Source organism: Tachypleus tridentatus, chromosome 2, assembly GCF_004210375.1.
Source record: "Tachypleus tridentatus isolate NWPU-2018 chromosome 2, ASM421037v1, whole genome shotgun sequence".
NCBI lineage: Eukaryota > Metazoa > Arthropoda > Merostomata > Xiphosura > Limulidae > Tachypleus > Tachypleus tridentatus.
The window spans coordinates 114,493,743-114,516,535 of record NC_134826.1 but is presented as its reverse complement, the minus strand read 5'-3'; positions in this window follow the sequence as shown (position 1 = coordinate 114,516,535).

The window sequence follows — 22,793 nt, the reverse complement described above, 5'->3', positions numbered from 1 at the left end:
GCAAGTTTTTATATTTCAGTTTAATCCCACATGGACACTATCTTTAATACTGATACGACTTTGTGATTCATCACGTACTGCAATACGGATCTATTTACGCTAGAATGGTATTTTCTCATAGGAACATGAACAATGAAGATGATATAAAACAAGTTCGGAAAGCAAATGTAGCAACAAACAAGCAGATAACAACTAAATGTAATAAAATTTACATGTTACAGTAAATAAGTAGATCTAGCAGAACAAAACAGGTTCCTCATATACAGTGAAAACTAAATGAACTAGTCGTTATTTACTTTCTCGACAGTTATATGTGCTGAAGAATACGTCTAACAGGTACAATCATGTGAAAAAGTTAGGATACCCTATGAAAGCCTGTGTATTTGTGTAACATTTTTGGATATATAGATATTTAATCTCAATTTCAACAATACTGAGAGATTATAGAGATATAACTAAACAATTAAAACTGAAGAAAATACTTTTCAAGATCTTCTGTAAATGTAATTCTACAAAAATGCACATTCTAACTCAGACAAAAGTTAGGTCACCCTACCCTCTTATAGTTTGTATTACCCCCTTTGGCTGAAATAACTGCAGTGAGACCCTTCTTGTAGCCATATACCAGTCTCTGACATCGGTCTAAAGAAAGTTTGCCCCACTCTTCATTGCGGAATTCTTTCAGCTGTGAGATGTTTCAGGGGTTTCATGCATGTACAGCCTGTTTCAAGTTTTCCCACTACATATTAATGGGATTAAGATCTGAGCTTTGACTCGGCCATTCCAGGACTCTCCATTTCTTAGTTTTTAGCCAGTCCTTGGTGGATTTACTGGTATGCTTTGGGTCATTGTCGTGCTGCAGGGTTTAGTTCCGTTTCTGCTTTAATTTTCGAACAGATGGTCTCACATGATCCTGAAGAGCACCCTCTAATATACAGTAGAATTCATGGTGGATTCTATGATTGTGAGCTGTCCAGGTCTTGCTGCAGCAAAGCAGCCTCAAACCATGACACTTCCGCCTCCATGCTTTACAGTTGGTATGAGTTTCTTTTCCTGGAATGCTGTATTTAGTTTACGCCAAACATGTCCTCTGTTCTGGTGTCCAAATAATTCAATTTTGGACTCATCTGTCCAAAGAACATTATTCCAGAAGTCCTGATCTTTGTCTACATTCTCTATGGCAAACTTCAGTCTGGCCTTGATGTTTCTCTTGGAGGGCAAAGGTTTCCTCCTTGCACACCTCCCATGCAAATTAAACTTGTGCAGTCTCTCTGTGATTGTAGAGGCATGCACTTTCACATTAACAGTAGCCAGAGCCTGCTGTAGATTTCGTGGTGACATGTTAGGGTGTTTGGAGAACTCTTTTAGCATCTTGCGGTCTGCTCTCGGGGTGAACTTGCTAGGACGACCAGACCTGGGCATGTTGGCAGTTGTTTTGAAACCCTCCACTTGTTGACTATTTTCCGGACATTAGAATGGCTGATTTCAAATTTTGTGGCCTCAGAGAGCTCTTTTGCTCTCACCATGGTGCTCACTCCCACTTCAACAGTCAGGAGCACACCAAACTAAATGTCTGAGGTTTAAATAGGACAAGTCTGATTCAAAATGCTGAGTAACGATCTTCTTATCATGTGCAACTGGTGTGATACACATGTGTGTGAGTTGAGGCATTTTGAGTGGGAATAAATGTGGGGGTGTCCTACCTTTTCTTCAGTTAGAATATGCATTTTTGTAGAATTACAATTACAGATCTTGAAAAGTCTTTTCTTCAGTTTTAATTGTTTAGTTATATTCCTATAATCTCTCAGTATTGTTAAAATAGAGATTAAATATCTATATATCCAAAATTGTTACAAAAATACACAGGCTTTCATAACGTATCCTAACTTTTTCACATGACTGTAAGTAAAAATATTACAAAAAAAAATAGATGTGCTTTATGTGCGTTTATCAACGCTTAACTCTGTTTATTTGTCCATTTCTAAAACTCGTATACCTATAATGTCAGTTACAGAATTAACCATTAAATAATTAGAAGATAATTGATAAAACTGAACACACACATACACAAATGAAAACTTAATCTCAAACCATAAAAAACACGTACTAAACTGAAGCTAACAGTATACTGGAATAGTAATCTTAAGAAACGATGGTTAGTGAAAGAAGGTAGAAATCGCATACAAAATGTCCTGACTCAACTCCAGTTAGTATACAGAAGTTCTCACCGAGTTATAATTAGAAGCAATTCGTAAAAATACAAAGTCTTGTTGCATCCTAATCTCGTACTCAGAATGTACTGATCAACATGAGATACAAAAAGTGGGATATGCTATATCAAAATGGTTCGGAATGCGAAAATCAGCAAGTTGCGTGATAATCACAGCAAATATAATGTCGCAGTGGAACTGAATGTACCAAAATAATATTTTGACTTTCTTCGGCTTTTTTTTAGGTAGAGTGCATGATGCTACCAAAAATCGCTTGCTTTTGGTAAGAGTAAATAACAGACTCTTCCGGCACAAGATATTCTTACACTAAGATCATAAAAATATCCTCAATTTAGAGATTTGGAATTTCTAAGACTGGGATAACTCTTGTACGTTATGTTTTGGAAAAACAAAGAAATATGGATCAGCTTGGGACACCAGGATCATTACAAAGGAGACCTACAGTAAGTCGTACCACCGATGTTATCAGCAAAGTAGGTATTTTGTAACAAGCTAGAATCTACAAACACATAGGTCAATTACAAAAGCCGTCTACTCCTCCTGAGCAACAGTAAGCAACGTAATGAAATGATATATCTGTTAAATCATTACATATTTCAAGTAGATGAGTAATGACACAAAAATTCATGTTATTCCGTAGAAAAACATACCAATTAAGGTGACGGACGCAGTGCTATGAATTTACATATCATCGCACTGTTGAAATAGTTTTTCGTTTTCGTACACTAAATCAATTATGGAAACCATTCAGAGAGAAGTTGTCTGCTTTTAATACGAAAGACTTACTAGGGAGTTTTTTACGTGGTGCTATTGTCAAAATGCACGGTCGTCAGACAGAGCAGGAACGAACATAGTGACTTGGACTATAACGACGTGGAGAGTTTTCAAAATCATTTCAATATTACATTTTTTTAAACATTTTTATAAGTGACAAAGGTCTGTGGTAATCCAACATTTAATATGTTTTGGAATTAAGTTTGGTGCTTTTCGTACGACAAGCAATTGCTCCCCCAAGTAAGCTAAATATTATGAGTATGGTATTCATTGTGACAATTCACACCACCCGAAGTAGAAAGACCTGCCCTCAAGCCTACCGGACAGATTATATAAAAGATTATAAAAGCCTTAACACTAGAGATGTAAGCAAAAAAAAAAAAGGACGAATATACTCTAGGTATATTTATAGGCAAAACATATAGTTTAGGCCAGCAGGTGATCTTACGTACCGTATCGTGAAATGCCTTTTGACTTAAACACTTTGTTTATATTGATATTTCATTTTATAGAAACTAATATTCCATAAAGATTTTTTTTCTCTAATCAGATCATTTATATAAAGATACTCCCAAAATGAAGCTCTCCTCAGTTAGATTATTTTATAGAAATTATTTAAACGTATGACTAAATTTTCTTGAGCTGTAAGAACGCAGAATTCATGATGTTAATTTGTATATTTGTGTCTTGCATTTCCATGTTTTTGAATGAATAAGATTCTGTTGCAGTATGTTTTTAAGTTGAAACCCAGTAAATAAATACGAGTTATATACACAAGTAGGTTTACCTTATTCATAAGCTGCAGTGCATATCATTCTTCTATAATTATTGAAGTTCAAATCCCATGAAAGGCATAAATTGAGGCTTGTTTACTAAACTCGCATTAAAATATTTGTGAGATTTAATTTATAATATAAATTCAGAAAAAAGTTACAGAATTTTAACATTACTGTTGGTGCAACTTATTCTGTAGTCATATATTATTTAATTTGTATATATTTGAGACGTTTTTGGACACTAATGTATATCTTGACACACGCAAGGACTTAGGTGTACCAGATTTTACGTGTTACCTTCCTCGTTCTTGTGGTTTGAAGGAAATTATATTACATACACAGTTATCGCATGGTTCTTGAAATACTTAAACCATTTTTCAAAGATTTAATTATAATCTAAAATTAAAATAATAAATGAGCACAAAATCAGTATATAAATAGCCATCTTTTTCCAGACATAATAATACCTATACAAATATTGCAGAATCTGAAAGTACAATGAAGGAAACTTGTCAAACTCTTTTGTCTTAAGGACACTTGAACTAGCATGGTCTTGAAGTTACGACACTTGATTCGCAACCATAGAGGTATCCCTTCACCAAAGAGACTTGCTTTCCAGCAGTGAGTACATTATAATGTGGCAGTCAGTTCCACTGCTCGCTGGTAAAAGGTAGTCCAAGAGTTAGCCACGGATGATGCTGACTTGCTTCTCTTTCTAATTTTTCACTGCGAAATTTGGGACGGCTAGCACAGACAGTCCCAGAGTAGTTTTGCGCAATATTCAACAAAACAAACAAACTTATCGGACACAAGAAAGAAAGTTTTGATACAATATTTTTACTGGTTCGAAAAGTGCATTGTAATTTAAAGCTGGCCTGGGTTACTCGTTTGCAAATTTAACGCCACCTCTACTGAGAAAATGTGCTATTGCTCAACATTGCCCTTTTTTTGAAAAAAAGTGTACTGTTTATTTACAACGTTTTAGTCTTCATACACTGTATATTAGTCCTGCTCAGATACAATGACTTAGATATGCAACCTATTATAATTAAATATAGTTTATACTAAGAACTCACACAAACAGGATACAGCAATACGAGTCATATATATAGTCGTATATAGTCAATCAAACGTTAATTACCATGGACATAAATATACTGATATGCTAAATATTTTTAATCGTTCGCAGACTTCTAGTTCATATGTGGTTCATAGGGTAGACCCACTTTTACATGTATAATAAGCATACATTCTCCTTTGAGTTTGAATGATCAATTTTCGCCTTCATTTTGCCTAATGCTTGTTCCTTATAAAATTTCTGTTAATCAGTCTTGCTCTTGATCAACAAAAAGTAAGTAACTTTTCATAAAATCCGAAACATTAGGATTTTATTTTACTTAGATAAAATAATTGTTAATTAATAAGTTATAACAATACCAATTTGTTACAACAGTTTCAAAGGAAAACACTTGAGGAGCGTTTTCAGTGAGAATTTAATAAAAGAGATATTTTGCTCACCTGGGCAAAATATACTTATATATGTAAGACATAACCATTGCTTTTTTAACATTTTTATAATAGTGTGCTAAATCATTTTTTTGCTTTTTTAATGCACTTACTAAATTATTTTTCTTTCAATTGCTTTCACTTTATTTTTTATTTTACTCATACAGAAACATAATTATATAGATAGTTTACTTATAGTCAAATATATATGCTCACATATTTTTAATACTATACACATATGTATATTTTGTGATATTATCCACACATGCGTACTAAATATACCAAGTGTGATTTAAAAGATGTCTGTATTTTTTTAGTTATTTTTCAGTAAAGTGTATTTCATTTTTGTTTTTTTTTACTTGTACGTATTTTAGAATAGTTGCATTTCTAAGAAATAACCTCTGTTTTTTTTTTCTAGAAGATCGCCATTGTAAGGGAAAATTTATATTGCATTATATTTGGATGCATCAAACAAACTTTTTGGACATAAAACAGCTGTTTAAAATATATCTGGTAAGAATTTATGTCTACATTACAATACCTTAACCTCGAGGCCCGGCATGGCCAAGCGTGTTAAGGCGTGCGACTCGTAATCTGAGGGTCGCGGGATCGCATCCCCGTCGCGCCAAACATTCTCGCCCTTTCAGCCATGGGGGGCGTTATAATGTAACGGCCAATCCCACTATTCGTTGGTAAAAGAGTAACCCAAGGGTTGGCGGTGGGTGGTGATGACTAGCTGCCTTCCCTCTAGTCTTACACTGCTAAATTAGGGACGGCTAGCTCAGATAGCCCTCGAATCGATTTGTGCGAAATTAAAAAAAAACATACAAACCTTAACCTCGCTTACGCTTCTCAACGCTTGGTAAACTAATATGTGTAGTATTTACCTATGATAACTAGCGACAGTGTTTATTTTGTAAATCACTATTTATTCAAGATTCTGAATCAGAAAATCAGAGCACGAACGTAGGAGCAGTAGTTTGGGAATTAGTATTACCCGGATGTAGTTTTATCAAGTAGCGTTTCGGAACAAAGTTTTAGAGGTCAGTCACGTTGTCAAACAGCAAATGAGGACAGTGGGTTTTCTACAGTTGAGACACAAAATCTTTAATGATAAGGGCGCAAGGAATTTACTAATGTGGATATAACTAGAGAGGTGACCTAATAAGCACATAGAAAATGTTTTAGGACCTGCGTTTTGGGTATTTTACTGTTCATAGGATGCCTTCGTATTTAGGTTGTGACTAAGCTTAATACATCGATCTCTCCCTCACATAATCTGATCACGCCATCTTCCTCTTCACTAGGGTTTGAGAATGACATGAATGAGCTTGACTGTATTGTACGGAAACAGTCAGTGTAACCTTCATTATGGAATTGTCAAAACAGGAAATAAAAGCCTGTGAACTAGATGTATACGGTACTGTGAGATCTGTGGTAACTGAATAACGAAGTTTTCAAATTATATAAGTAAGCTTGCAATTCATCCTTATTTCAGTTCTTAAAATATCTATAATATTATATGTATATATATATAATAATATGTTTTAATTGTTACCTATATATATAATTAAAACATGTTATTTTATTGTGAGAGTAAAATTATCTGAATATTGACTTTTATCTAAATTGCTACCAATGAAAGCAAACTTTGAGATTTTTTTAGAATAATAACTATACATTCCTCGCTGAGATATAAACCATAATCATCTTCTTTCTAACTAATGTTAACCGATGGCAATGTATTTAGAAAAAAACAAATCAAAACGACTCACTAGAGAATAAAAATACTTGTATAGATTTGTTTTTTTTTCCTTTCTAGGGGTGCCTGGTAGTTATAGCGTTCGGCTCCTAACCTGCGGGTTACGTGATCACAATCCGTCACTGAACAGGATTGTTCTTTCAGCCGTGGGAGCGTTATAATGTGAAGGTCATTCCCATTATTCTTTAGTAAAGGACTATCTCAAAAGTTGGCAGTGGATAGTGCTAAGATCTATATTATCCATTTTTCCTAGGTTATCACTTCAAAACTAGGGACAGTTATCGCAGATATCTCTCAAATAAGTATACGTAACAATAAGTGAACAACTAATCAAACACAGATTTTGAGTGGAGAGCCCTTTATCTGAAACCAAAATCAAATAATAAAAATAATAGACAGAACTATTTCAATATTAACTTAGTTAGCTTTTATTTGTTTCGAAGAATAAATTACCTACTGTTGAGCTTATTTTTTTTATTTCTTTGTTACGGGATAATAACTTTTCAGTACAAAAAAAGCACCAACTTTGAAATCTATCGAAATTATTTTAGAAAAAAACAACAACATTCATTTGTAGCTAACAACCTACTTATTCTGATCCCTTATCCAAATTGCTATTATTCGTATCTAAAATATTATTGCCGTTTACATCTCGTTCTCATTAATACCATTGTCTATTTGTCTAGATTTAAAACTGAAGGAACGTTGCAATTATTAGCGAAAGTAACTTAATTATTCAAAGAGGATTATTGTAGGGTTCCAAGTAGTGAATGTGCATTTTATTTTGCTAGTGTTGGTTAAGTATGAATCTGTGCAATTAGTTTCCTCTCCTATCATTTTTTAAAATATCGTATGTAAATTGTTACTCTTAGTTTTCACAGAAATATTGAGAATGTTATGCTGTCTTATAGACCATTCTATGACTTGATATGTCCCACTACCACACAGTGTTGCATATTTATGTTATGTAAAATACATTATTCGCCATATTTTGTTCTTTGCTTCTGCTTCAGGCTGTGAGAAGATAATCGTACATACGTCAACATTCACGTATCAGTCGAATGTTATTGGCAATGTTTACAGTGTATATAAAGCTATAACTGCGATAAGTTCTAGTTATTTTACTTGGATGTCTTTCTTTTGTTTTAGTACAAAATCTTGAGAGCGGGGACCACAAACCCCAGAGAGACCCTACTGGAAATCTAAAACCGCAGAAAATGTTTTACTTTGTGTTGCCTATAGGATTTAGCACTTGCAAATGTTTTTATCGTTTCGATTTGTAGCTATTAGCTAGACATGAAACAAACTGTTATATATTTCTAGAGGATTTTACACTGGACGTCCAACAAAATAGGTGAGTAACTAGTATGTCCTGTGAAAGTTTATATTTTCTTGAGTTTAACTTACGTGTGTTATAATGTACATATGCTAAATTGTTCCCAGATTTGTAACAATAAAAAAAACGAGAAATAATATTAAACTTTATTATTGGAGTCAAAATACTCTCCAACAGTTAAAGTCTTCATTTTAGTTTTAGAAATATTCTAAATTTGAGAACCAAGAAAAGGAGATTTTAAACTTATTTTGACGATCAATTAATAAACATATACATACGCACAAACACACACACATATATATATATATACTCTCATTTAGACCAAACACTCTTCAGATGTTAAATTACAGATGTACTGTTAATAAGCGCTCTACAGTTGTCTAACTAAAAGAGCGACGACAACTGTAAAATAAACTTTAGCCTTTTCGTTTTAATTGATGTTATATTATTTTGATCCATCCGGTTTTATGTAGTTTATCTTATCCCTTTTATTCTTAAACGAAAAAAATAGAAATGAACTTTTGTAATGATATCTATGTACAAAAGAACTAAATTTGAGTGCTATGGAATTAAGCTTGTGCGTTTTACAGTCGAATTCAGTTTGTTGTATCGATAGACGGATATTCACTTTGTTGGGATAACACTTACTTATAGTTAGTCAAGCCAGGTTTAATTTAATCTAATGGCTTAAACATTAGATCAAAATTCCTTTTTGAGGATTGTGGTGTTTAAACCAAATCAAACTGTAATATATGGACGTTTTTTTGCATATTGCATATTCTGGAAATGTATAAATATATATTTTTAAAAAAATTGTGATAATTTACAACTAAAGATGTTAAATGTGTTGCTTTGTTAACATGTTTGTTGCTTCATGTTTATGATTAATTAAGATAAAACAAAAACTCAGTTTCCAAACCGAAAGAAATTTGTGAAAAAAAACCTGTGTTCTCACTACAATAATAATAATACAGTATGCTTTATGTAAGTTCGTCTCCTACTAAAAGAGATGTATATCGTTATGTGTAGCTATACTGTGTACGTGCTAAATATTTTTTTCATTTATTTCCCATTTAAACGCTGTTGTAAAAACAAATCATGTAGCAGGTAATTTTTACTTCCTAAATCTCTTCTGAAAAAAAAGGAAATTAAAAAAACACAAACAACACTTAGTTGCACAATGTCTGAACAAGACATCTTTTAAGAGATGAACAAACTAGTAAAAACAATTGAAGGAAAACCATAATATGAACTACCTTTTGTTTTTCATACATGTATAGTCTACGCAGTAGTGTTCCGTAAAACCTGAATACTTTAAAGTACATATGAATAGTAGATTTCAGATCCTGAGGGTATATGTACTGATCTAATTTCTTAAGCAGCTTAGACAGACAATTTCGTGTTAACACGTTTAAATTAAAACGGAACAGACTGCAATGCTGGAAATCATAACATTCACTTCCAATTTAAAGCTGAAAAGTAAACACTTCATTAATAAAATAGCCACAAAAAATATTGATGCTTATACATGAAAGTGTGTAGGTGTTTCAAAAACTCATATTGCCTTTATATGCTTGTTTAGGCATTTGTGATGGTCAGATGTTTTCAGCGGGTTATAAGTAGCTTGTTTGTAGCAGCTAAAGGGCTAGGCCATAAGCAAGGTTGGTAAGATAATTTATTGTTTATTTCTCACAACACTAGACAGGTATTCATATTCCGAGAGTTCCTTGTGCCATATCGTTTAAGCACGTTGAAGCTCCAAACCAGAAGGCAAGACTTGTTTCGAAACAATGTACTGGCTACGTAGTTTGAAGAGAGACTAAAATCATAACTATGATAGTAAACCTTTATCTCAGTTGGTGCTCAAAGCGCTTATTTACCCTCAACTCGTTGGACTGAGTTTTGGTTTTTGTAAAAAGATAGTGATGGCACATCATATGGTATTTCATGCTCGGCTTTATTATAGTCAAAAGCAATGAAGAAATAAATTTGAGAGTTTCTTTTGCACATTTCTCACATTAGTTAATAGTATGCAGAGTTGTACAGTATACAAATACCCATGTCTTACTGTTCTTGCATATAACTACAGTAGATAGAATTATATGTATTTGATTGCTTTTCAGAATTATTTATGACTCCACTTCCATTTAGTGCTTCATGCTATCTTAACCTACAAACAAAAAAGAAACCGACGAGCACTGACTAAATTGTATTCTAAAGACGGCTGGTAGGGGTATTAAAACTTTAATTAAATTAAAGTTTAGAGAAACGTTTTAGGTTAACCTGAAGATGACCTAAGAATGTCGAAATGCTGTTCTGTACTTTATTTTAATTAAAGTTTTAATACCCATACCAGCCGTCTAGAATCTTTTTCTACTTCAAATGTGTTTCTCGTCATCATGAGTGACTAAATTAATTTAGTTCCAAGAAACTTCTGGTATCCGGATAGCTCTGTTGGAATTAAAGTAAATAGCTTCATAACGTACATTATATATATATATATATATAATTTCTTCGAGAACTGAGTTTGTGCACTGATGAACATCAAAAGTCATTAATTTTAAGAAGTAATTGCTTTCAATAGTCTTTGATCAAATACAGTTCATTTTCCAGCTGTTTAAAAAAGTGTAATAGAATTAATTAGTCACTTTTGAATTGACGCATTACTAATTAATTTATGACTTCAAAATGCCAGTTGATTAGTTGAGATTATCAATTTGACATACTATTTCACGAATGTTAAATATAGCAAAATGTGTTGGGTATGTTGATAAAGCGTTCTGTATATAGCGAGGCTTTGCTATTAAATGAAATTAATGCTAAACATCACAAATCTACAAATCTAAATATTCGTACTGGAGTGAAAGTCATAGCAGCTGTAAAGAGAAAACGTATCATTTATATGGGTTATTAAAACTATCTATTACACGCATTGTAAACTGTTGCCGTCATTCTCTCCTGCCCACCAGTGGCTCAGTCTGCGGACTTACAACGCTAAAAACCAGGTTTCAATACTCGTGGTGGGCAGAGCACAGATAGCCCATTGTGTAGCTTTGTGCTTCATTCAAAACAATAACAACATCATTCTCTCCTTATTCATTCTTACACTTAAGATTTTTCATATTGCTAAATCATGCACACCTTTTCTTTTGTTAGTATAATAATAAATAAAAAAGATGTATTTTATATTATTGCTTATTTTGATGTTGACATTACTCGTATATGTAATGTTTATGAAAACTGTAAGTCTAGTAATTTTTGTTTTACTTTTACAGAAACTCACTGCTAAATCTCCAATTCTCGGGCAGTTTATGTATCACATCTCGTCTATAGTCTTATTTTCTCGTACTAAAAGCATACCAGTAAAAGGGCGAACACTCTCATACTACTTTGGCTAACAGAATACTACAACAGTCCTTTACGAGGACCGCCCATGGTTCGTGATGCGTATCTAACATAAGGATCATTTGACACAGTCTTTTGATGGACGATGCCTCATCTAGACCGGATGAAGAGGCGTGTACAATTTCAGTAAATGGGGGCTGATATGATTGCCAAGAAGACCACTTTTGAGTCAATACATTATTGATTTCGATAATGGAAATCTCCCTCCCTCTGTATCCTCGTTTGCTTGCTTTTACTTAGTTTCAAAGAATTGAGTATATTTTCGTTAAATCATTAATGTTTATCTATTGTTAACATCTTAAGTGTGGCAAAAAATTTGAACTAAAAATCTTTATGTTTATACACATAATTATAATGCTTTCATAACTACATGTTTATAAACATAGTGGTAATGTATCCATGACCTTCAAAAACAAATTCTATGAAATATTAATATCTTTCTTGCAACAAAAATAAACTGACACTTTTAAATTAGCTTAATTTTTGAGCATATAAACTTGACATCAACAAAGTGACTTTTAAGACATTTTATTTGAAAGGTTAATTCGTAGATGGAAGTGTTTTATTTATCTGAAAAATAAATATGTGTAAATATAACATCCGTTAATAACACAACTAACAAATCTATATTTGTGTTCTATAATCTTGGAGCAAATCTTTTAATCCACCAAACTGTATGATTCTCGTAACTTCAAATGATCTTGATTTACATTCTAATCAATACTAAGATTGTGATACAGGACAAAATGAATAGGGCGGTTTATACTTTAAAATAAGCAGTTGTGAACATAAACAGCTATTAATAAGACATACAAATACATAATTTTCTCTTTGACAATTTCGAAAACTAAGGAATAGGTAGAAGAAACGAAGCAATATAGAAATATTTATGATGTTTTTGAGATATTATCGATCTCTTATATGGTTCTCAAAACTTCACATGAGCTACCTTTAGTAAACAGTTGATTCAAACTTACAATAATATATTATATAAATAGAACAAAACATAACGTTTAGAAAATTACAATAAAAGAAATTTGTATAAACTTAGTCAAATCTTTTAGTCTATATATGTTTAAAATTTTGTTTCAATGATCAAACTTGGTTTTAATTTGAAAATAACTTATAGTTTAATTTGGTGTAACTTTTTTGTAAATATATTTAAACCATCAGGGGCTAGTTTAAAATGGCTATCAAAATTAGACTTAGTTAATTTAAATAAAACAAGATAAAATATTTTGTCGACGATGAGGAAGTTGATATGATTTATAAAAAGTCTAGATGAGTCACAAGCTGAAAATACTAGCTCTAACTCTTCAGATTTTGAAAATATGACTTTTTTGTGAATTTAAACTCTGGAAACAAGTTAATTCCTTCAATGAAATTGATGGTGGAGAAACAGACTTTAAATAAGAGATAAGAGACTGAAGAAGGTTTTGATATTGATTTCTCTTCAGGACAAGCCGTCTCAGAAAAGGAAACATAGAAACACGCTGTTTGTTATTACTTTTAGAATGAAGTGTTAATGAGAAAGTGGAAGGATGTTAAGACTCCTGCCAATGCGATTTAGCAAGTCAAAAACTAAAATTATTGTACCTGAAGTCTTTAGTGAGGATATTATATCTTTAGCACATGACATATCCCTAGCTGAATAACTGAAATAAGCCTCATGCAGCATATTTATTGACATGTACCAAGGAAGGATGTAGCTGAATCTTGTAAAACATGTAAAACTTGTCAAATAGCTAAAAAGTCTAATGATAAAGTTTGCAAAGCAGTTTTGAAACATTTATTCTGCCAAAACAAGGTTCTCTAGAGTTATCGTGGATATTCCTCAGACACAAAAGGAAATATATTTTTGTTGACCATATTACAATTGTTGCTAAAGGCTTGATTAACTTTTTCTCACATTTTATTTTATTTAGGGGAATTCAAAGTAATCATTGTAGTAATTCTATGTCACAGGTTTTCTAGGAAATTATAAAAAAAAAGTTGGGCATAAAGGCATTTAGGTCTATAAATTACCATCCTTAGGGTCAGGGAGCAGTTGAACATTAACATTAGCTTTTGAAAAACATGCTCAGGATATTTTGTTTGGAACACAAAGAAAATTAAGATTTAGGAATCTTTTTTTCTTTTGTTAGCCATAAGGAAAGTTCTTATTGAGTCAGTTGGAACCTGTTGTTTTGGCATATTTTCTCACAATTTGTGAAGATCTTTGTTGTTGCACAAAGACAGCTGGTTGGAAAATGAGGGTGACTATTTTAATATACTGGACTAAATTTCGTATTTTAAGGAAAGACTGAATGCAACATAGACATATCTAACAAAAATGTATTAGTTAGTTAAGAAAAAATTCAAAAGTTGATATGATCATAAACTACAGGCTAGATCTTTCAAAAGTGAAAGTAAAGTAAGTAAAGACAGTGTTGAAAAGCTCACCAATTCTGAAAGCTCGATTTTTTTACATTTACAAGTATCTGTTGATGCTACAGATTTAGGTGTAGGAGTTGTATTGCTACAACAAAGTTCTGATGGAGTTATACATTCTCTAGTCTTTAATTACAAAAAAAATTGACAAAAATTGAAAAATTGACAGAATTACTCCACTATCAAAAAGAAATGTTTCACATTAACTTTGGCATTAATCCAGTTTCAATTTTATTTTGCTGTAAGTTGATTACTGTTTTCACTGTTTTATTTATAAAAATAAAGAAACAAATCAGAGAATTTTGAGAGAGGTTTTGTTTCTCCAAGTTTAGTTTAGAAATAAAACATAGTGCTGAAAAATGAAACTCGTTGGCAAATGCTTTATTCACATTGCAAATTTGAAATATAATGTGAATAGTATTATTTTGCATGGTGAGTAGGGTTACTCTCTAGAAATAATGTACATATACATATTAAAAGGTTTTTGAATATTTGTATTTTTTTATGGGGGAAAAAATTAGAGATATTACGATGCCGTAGCTCTTAAGTATTTTATTAAAAACCTACTCAAAAGGCACTGTAGGTATATCGTATGATCACCGACGTATATCTAACTATTTTTGCTTGAGGGTCTATAAAAAAAACCTGAAGCTTCCATTGAGAGAGAGAGAAAAGTGTTTATTTTGAATTTTGGTTTAGTTTAGTTTGAATGGCGATTTTGGAGAGCATCAACTGGGAAGAGTTTTTGAGTCTATATATTTATTGTAGGTTTTTCCTATAAGCTATTATTATATTTTTGTTTAGGAATCTAAAGAGTAGATAAGTTTAATGGTAAGAATTAATCTTAAGTTTTGTAATTGCTGTAAATCTTGTTTTTTTTTCAGAATTGTTGAAAACCTTTTTTGAAAATATCGACAGGTTCTTGATGATTGACAATGGAACAGCGATCTTTTGTAACTGTACATCTAGCGTGAATTTCATGTTTAAATTTACAACTTGAAGCTGAATTTCAACATACTAAGTTTGAAGTTATTACACTAAATTAGAAAGAGAGATCTGAATGGATCTACCAAGAAAGAGGGGTTTCTTTTTGCACTGTATACTTTTGTAAATTATTATACATAAATTAATCATTGATGTTTATGTTTTTTTATGCAATAATATTTAATATATCTATAAAACTAAAATGCTTAGTTGTAATTTTTATGTATCATACTGTATGATAATACCGGATTATAAGAGAATGCAAATGGTTGATTGTGAATAAGGAATTCCTGACTGAAAGAAGACAGCAAATATAGGCTTGTTACGCATAGTGCAGTACAAATAATACAACACGGTGAAGGAACATCTCTATAAATTTAGAAATATATAAAGAATAAGAAGAGCATAACAAAGATAACAGTACCAGATAACAGTGGAGTAAAGGCAGATAGCATGAACCACGCAACATAGTTAAAGATATTAAAAATAAAGCGAAATTGGGACGATCATGCGCAGAGAGAGACGATCTGTCTAGCACAGCAAACAGATGGAAACTTTGCCGAATATCTGTATTAGATAAAGCAGCACAAATCAATGTTATTAGCTAATGGACTAACAAGCAATTAATTTTTTTTAATATAAAGAGTTATAATAAGTCCTGAGCTATCAGAACAAACAAAATAAAAAGATACAAAAAATAACGAAAAAGTCAGAACAATTGCTTTTAATTTAAATGGTGAACGTATACAAAAAAGAAATATTTTCAAAAGAGAATTCTCATACCTGTACTTTTATATGTATTTTGATCAGATGTTGAGCAAAATGTTAATTATGATTTATATATATAATTAGGTAATTTAGAATATTATAAATTAAAAAAAAATATATGTGTTCGAAGCTCTTAAAACAAAGAAAAACTGTAATCTAAAACTAATCTTGAAATATTATAATTTATAGATTCGAATTATTAACTTTCTTTAACTATTTAGGAAAGAGGTACAGTAAATGAGGTGTCACCTTTGATATCTTCAAATTCAATCCCTAGTAAAGGGACACTAAATTTTGCTTTGTCCAAAATATATTGCATCATTATTACTACAATTAATTTAGTTATCTTAATGTATAATTTTTCACTGGTCTTAGACCATTTATCCAGATCAAATGTTAATATCTAAAGTGCGAAGAAACAATAATTAAACAAGCGATGTCGAAATAGTAGTTATATTACATCAAGCAGCTCTTGAATTTCATTACAAAGGATATCATGTGCTTCAGTTTGTGTTCCTGCTGTCTTTCGACGTAGCAGTCAAAAGTTATGATGGGTATTCGATCTTTTTTGTTAGTCAGATAATTCATCAACTCTCGTAAGCAATCAATCTCTTGTAAAAAAATATATGTATCATTTAGACGTATTTATGCATAATGTTTTGCAACAAAGTCATAAGGTAAGGGCTGGACAGATTGTAAGAGAAATATACTGAAAAGAAAAACCTAATTCACATTTTAAATAACTGGTGTTCAATGCACTCTCTAGACTAACTTACTGTAGTATATATTTATATATTTGTCAAGTCTTTAAATCGCAATGTCACTTTTCGGAAGTGAAATAACTCGAGGCTGTTCATGTAACGAATGGGAGATCTTAATCTATTGAAAACAACTTGAATAGAGAAAAATCCTTGTGGAGGTTAAAGAATAAGACAAATGAGTTATATCAAGTAACTTAAAACATCTAACTTTAGTGCAACGATTTAAGTTTTAAAATAACGGCATTAATAGAGGATCAAATGATTAGATATCGTAATACATGAATCACAGTTATAAAGTTTTATGTTTGAAGTATTGATTTCCACAGACGAAGTCACCTGACAGGTTAAACTGAACAGTAATTGATTAAAGTGTTAGTGTGAACCTTAATTTCAACTTAACTTTGACTTCAAATGTATTCTATACTTTTGACAATAAATACAATCTGCACAATGTAACACTGTCATTAGAATATTGTTTTGATGCTTTTGATTCTAAAATAAACAATTTTCTGGCTCATGTTGCATTTTTATTATACTAACCCAAAAGAATACTTTAAGTCCTCTCGACTTAAAAAGGTTAATAGCAGTGTAAAGGAAAATGAGGAACAGAAGACTGTCCAAGAGATATAATTAAAACCTAAACTCCCAATTTTGCGTATTCCGGAGTCAAACCCAATAGTTTCTGCACGCCAAGCGAGCGGTTGGTCTATTATGGAACTAAAACGCTAACTCTTTGGACTACTAGGAGCATAGCATATATCAATAACTTAAAAGCACTTGGTTATAACCTCCCTCGCCTCAAGGTCGTGCGACTTTGTTAAGAACAAATGTATCAATATCATTGCAAGTGCCTGCACTTAAGAAAGGAGCTGTCTTAATTTATTTTACAGTTGTCTTAGTTTTCCACATTCTATATATTAGGTTACTGGATAAAAATGTTCATCTTTTTTTTTGTATCGAATGTACGTAAGAGTGATTGAAGGTTAAACTTATTTTACCCTAAAATGACAGAAACTAGCCACCCCTTTCGAAACAATGTAAATTAAACAACAATAATAACTATTTTTGCTGTTAAAGTATAGTTTTGTAAGCAAATTATAATAAACATTCGGACATATCTACAAAAGAATTACCAACACATATTAGTCCTTAGTTTTGAACTTATAGATTAAAAGAAAGACAGCTAGTTATCACTATTCTTCGCCAACTTTTAAGATACTCTGATCAAATAATGAGATTTGTTTATGATTCTTGTAATGCATCCACGGCTTGAAATGTGGAGCAAGGTTTTCGGTAATGTGGTGCTAACCACGGACCCTTGGGTTTATAGTCAGACAAAATAACCACTGAGCCACGCCTTACTCGATAATCATTTAGAAATTCTAAATTGTAATAAACCGACAATGTATATGAAAATATTTTTGTTTAATTAAAACAATATTGGCAGTATCATTATTACGATGTCACTTATATAAGTCCAGTTCTTTACTGATTAGTTTTTGGTTATGCCGTGTTATAAAGACCGCTTTGATTTTGTTTGACTCATACCATCGTTATCCATCTTTTGAGCTTTAAAAAATATTTTAATATCTTTGGATCAAAGACGCTGAACTTAACATGTTCAAGTTTTATTTATATATGCATGTACATTTAACAAGATTTATCAAAACATTTCCATCAGGTGGATGTTTCACTGTTTCTGTTTTTTGTTTTTTATTCTCTAAGGCAAAACTTTGTGAAATAAGTTTTATAACTTTTTTCTTGTACACATGCCTGTTTGTAGAATGTTTGCGAAATGTGTATATTAATGGCTGATTTCTTTTACTAGTGGTCAGGGGTTCGATTCCCTTCGGTGGACTCAGCAGATAACCCGATGTGGATTTTCTATAAGAAAACACACACACGCATTTACTAGTGGATTATTTGTTTGTTTTAAATTTTGGGTAAATCTACACGAAGACTATCTGCGCTAACCGTCCCTAATTTAGTACTTTAAGATTCAAGAGAAAGTAGCTAGACATCACCACCAACTTTTGGGCTACTCTTTTATCAATGAATAGTGAGATTGACCGTAAAAATTATAACCCCCACGGCTGAAAGGGTGAGCATATTTGGTGTGACAGGAATTCGAATCTGCGACCCTAAGATTATGTGTCAAGCGCCCAAACCACGTGGCCATGCCGAGCATTTTATTTGTGGATATAACACTCTTGTTTTTAGAATATTTTGTAATTGTCAGAACACTTTATGATAAGAGTGTTTCTTTTAAAACATTTTTATGGTATATTGTTTATAGTTATAAGCTTAAAACAAACCTGCAATTCAACAACACATAATGCATGTAGTTTAGTCTATTTCCTTGCCATTTTATGTTATCGAATTACAAAGCGCTAACTCAACTTCTATTCAATTTGATTTGTTATTTTTTGTTTTTTTCTACTCACATATTTATGCTGTGTCACAGTGAAATAGATGTAGTATTATGGTCTTTTCGTTGGAATAACACAGAGAACATTTATCTTGTTCTTGTGATGGCTTGGTATTGAAAGGCTGGGTAATTTGCTTTTTATTTTGACTGAAAATCACAAAACTACCCATCGCTTGACAGTTTAATAGCAGTATTATCTTAGTATAGCTACCCGTTATTAGTTTGGTAGTTTCCGAGACCAAAGTGCTCTTTATCCAAAATTGCTATAAGCTGAATATTGCATTATTACATTAAGATCAATGGATACCAGAATGTATAATGCCAGCAAAACATGAAAGCTAAATAATTTATTTTTTCCATTAAAAATCGGATTGAATTCGAATTATATGTGGATGATTCTTCCCTTGCAAATCTCTCTTCAAAAGTCCTTTAATAACATTGTGATACACAGCACTTAACAACTTTAAGAGCTGAGAGTAGTAAATAATAACGGGTGCCTGAATACAGAACATTGATACCAGTTTCATTTGTAGAAAATCTGATTAAACGTTTATGAACAAGAACAGCGTTATTCATCTAAAGATGAAGAAAAATATCATAAAAGTGGTGTCCGAAATATTACAATTCCGTGTTAAGACAAATAACGAGGAATATGTATAAACTACCACCATACGTATTTAATCTACAGCTTTTATCTCAAAGTGATCAATTTTGTTAGGAGGTATGGTGTATCTCAGTACTTACCACACTCGAGTAGTAAATATGAGAGTTCTAGGTTCACGCCTTGTTTCTGCAAAAACGCGCACAGCACTTTGGGGCAGCGGATGTACAATAAGAGAGATGATCAAATCCCAATTTTACGTCAGACAAGAGTAGCCCAAAAGTTAGGGATGTCTGAGCTAGCTGCCTTCTCTTAACTAAATCAGTTCAAACAGCCGTTGTGTAGCTTTGTGCGAAATTGTAAACAAACACACAAACGTTCTTAGGTATATAAGATACACTAAGTGTGAGTCCAAATATTATCATATGAATTCTAGTATAGAAAGATTACTATTCCTCTTTAATGTTTTAATACCAGTTTAGAGTTAGTAAGGGTAATGTAAGTCCTAAGTTCTATCATACCATTTTAACTATAACAAGGCAAATGTGAGTACTGAGCATGCTCAGAATAACTTAAATATGTTAAAGTAATTGAAGTTGTGAGATAATTTTATTGATATCACTTTAAGTCTAGTAATGACGGTATTAAGCCTAAATATTCACATAGACATGTGTAAGTCTAATAGAACAGAGACTTAAGTCAAATGTTATATAATAACTTATAAGGTTTCAGTATTTTATTTCATAAATATAAGTATCGTTTGTTTTTGTTGAATTTCGCGCAAAGTCAACGAGAGCCATTTGCGCTAGCTCTCCCTAATTTAGCAGCGTAAGAATAGAGGGAAAGCAGCTAGTCATCATCATCACTCACTGCTAACTTTTGGGCTACTCTTATATAAACGAATAGTGGGATTGATCATCGCATTCATAAACACCCACGTCTGAAAGAGCGAGCATCTTTGATGTGAGGGGGATTTGAACCTGTACTCTCACATTACGAGTCGCGCGAACCTAACCACTTGGCTATGCTGGGCCTGTAAGTATTAACGCATGTATTTGATGTTATAATATGAAAATGAAAAGCTTTAACAAACCCTTCCAAAAAGTCTTCTTCAGATTGTTTTATTTTTTTTGTGTGCGGTCAAAACGTGAATTATTACTACACGTGTGCTAGTTATTTGCTTCTTTTCAGTATGTGTTTGTATATTTCATACATTTTCCAACTACAGATTATAACTCGACGTTCCTTGGTGTTATACGTTAATATACAGTAAGTGTTATCATGCTTACTGTACACAAAATGTTAATCGATCGAAATTGCGTTTTTCTTAATGTACATCCTGTTGTTTTTTGCATAGATATTCACCTAGTTATACCTAAACTCATTGCGTCACTACATCTGTAATCATAGAATTGTTAAGAAAAGAAATACTATTGAATGAAAGGTTTAAAACAACCATGTTTGTACAATAATATAGGTAATTTATTAATATTTAAAAATAGAAGTCTACTTATGACCATTCGAATTCCAACCTTTGAATGTTAATAACGTACAACACAGTATTTCTGCTACTGAAGAATAAGCATGGAACAATTGGTAAGTTCTTGAAAACAGGATGTGTATATCATATCTATACGTACTTTCTACGTTTTCATCAGAATTTGAAAGCTTTTAAGAAATTTAGACTTTTGTCTGTAAGGAAATGCATCTGTTTTTAACAACAAGTCAAGCTACTCGGATAGTTTTTGTTTAATTCTGGTTCTTTAAATTCTATCGATTTAAATATAATTTTATTTTTTTGTCATAATCTTCAGAAACGACCACTAAAAAGCTTTGTTATCAGCGATTTGAAAAGGAAATAGAACATGGCCAAGCGCGTTAAGGCGTACGACTCGTAATCTGAGGGTCGCGGGTTCGCATCCCCGTCGCGCCAAACATGCTCGCCCTTTCAGCCGTGGGGGCGTTATAATGTGACGGTCAATCCCACGATTCGTTGGTAAAAGAGTAGCCCAAGAGTTGGGGTAGGTGGTGATGACTAGCTACCTTCCCTCTAGTCTTACACCACTAAATGAGAGTTGGCTAGCACAGATAGCCCTCGAGTAGCTTTGTGCGAAATTCAAAAACAAACGTTAGAATTACCTGCTACGTAACCCAGCTTTTTAAAATCAAATATGTATTGTGTGTGAATGCTGTAAATAGTTTTTTATTTTTTTTTCTTTCTGGAATGGTCATCAGTGGACTAATGTTTATTGTACCCGGACTATAAATCTGATTTATATCACAATCAGTTCAAAATAATCAATGCAAAACAAGTATACTCTTGAGAGAAGTTTAAATTAAATTAAGGTAAGTCTTATGTATCAGTGTCCTATTTTATTAAATTTATTTTGTCATGATATAATTAATCAAATTTTTATCTTTCACTATATGCTAGCATAAAAATAGGTGTTTATTAAAACTCTTTCAAATATTCTTGTAGACAAAATAAATGTAGAAAATATTCGACATATTTCAACTTTTTTTAAGTAGTATTAACTTTGTGAAAGGTGATTGTTTTTATTAATTAAAAATATCAATCATAATAATTAGTCTTACACCAATTTTTGTTACTCCGCTTATATCAAAAATTAGTTAATTTTTTTTTTTTTATAAATGTGTTTCTTTTTTGTTTTAACGAAAAGCTATACGATACGTTACTTTTGCTTTGTCGTCCGGAACGAAATGAACCCTTGATTTTTAGCGTTGTAAATACGTGAAATTAAAGTTGACTCAATTTGAGACCACGAAATTTGAGATTGATTATATCTATCAATAAAAAGAGAATTATGATGGTTTATATTAGTTGTTTTGTTAAAGAATTATTGCTTCGTAAATCCACGAATTAGCTAAACAACACCTTAATATTAGGTTATCTGGAATGTCAAATTAATGTAGACTTGATACGATTCAGCATCTGCAATAAGAAAGAAAATATAATTTTAGAGTATTGTAGTAAACGAGAAATGGGACTTTCCACAAAACCTTTACTTAT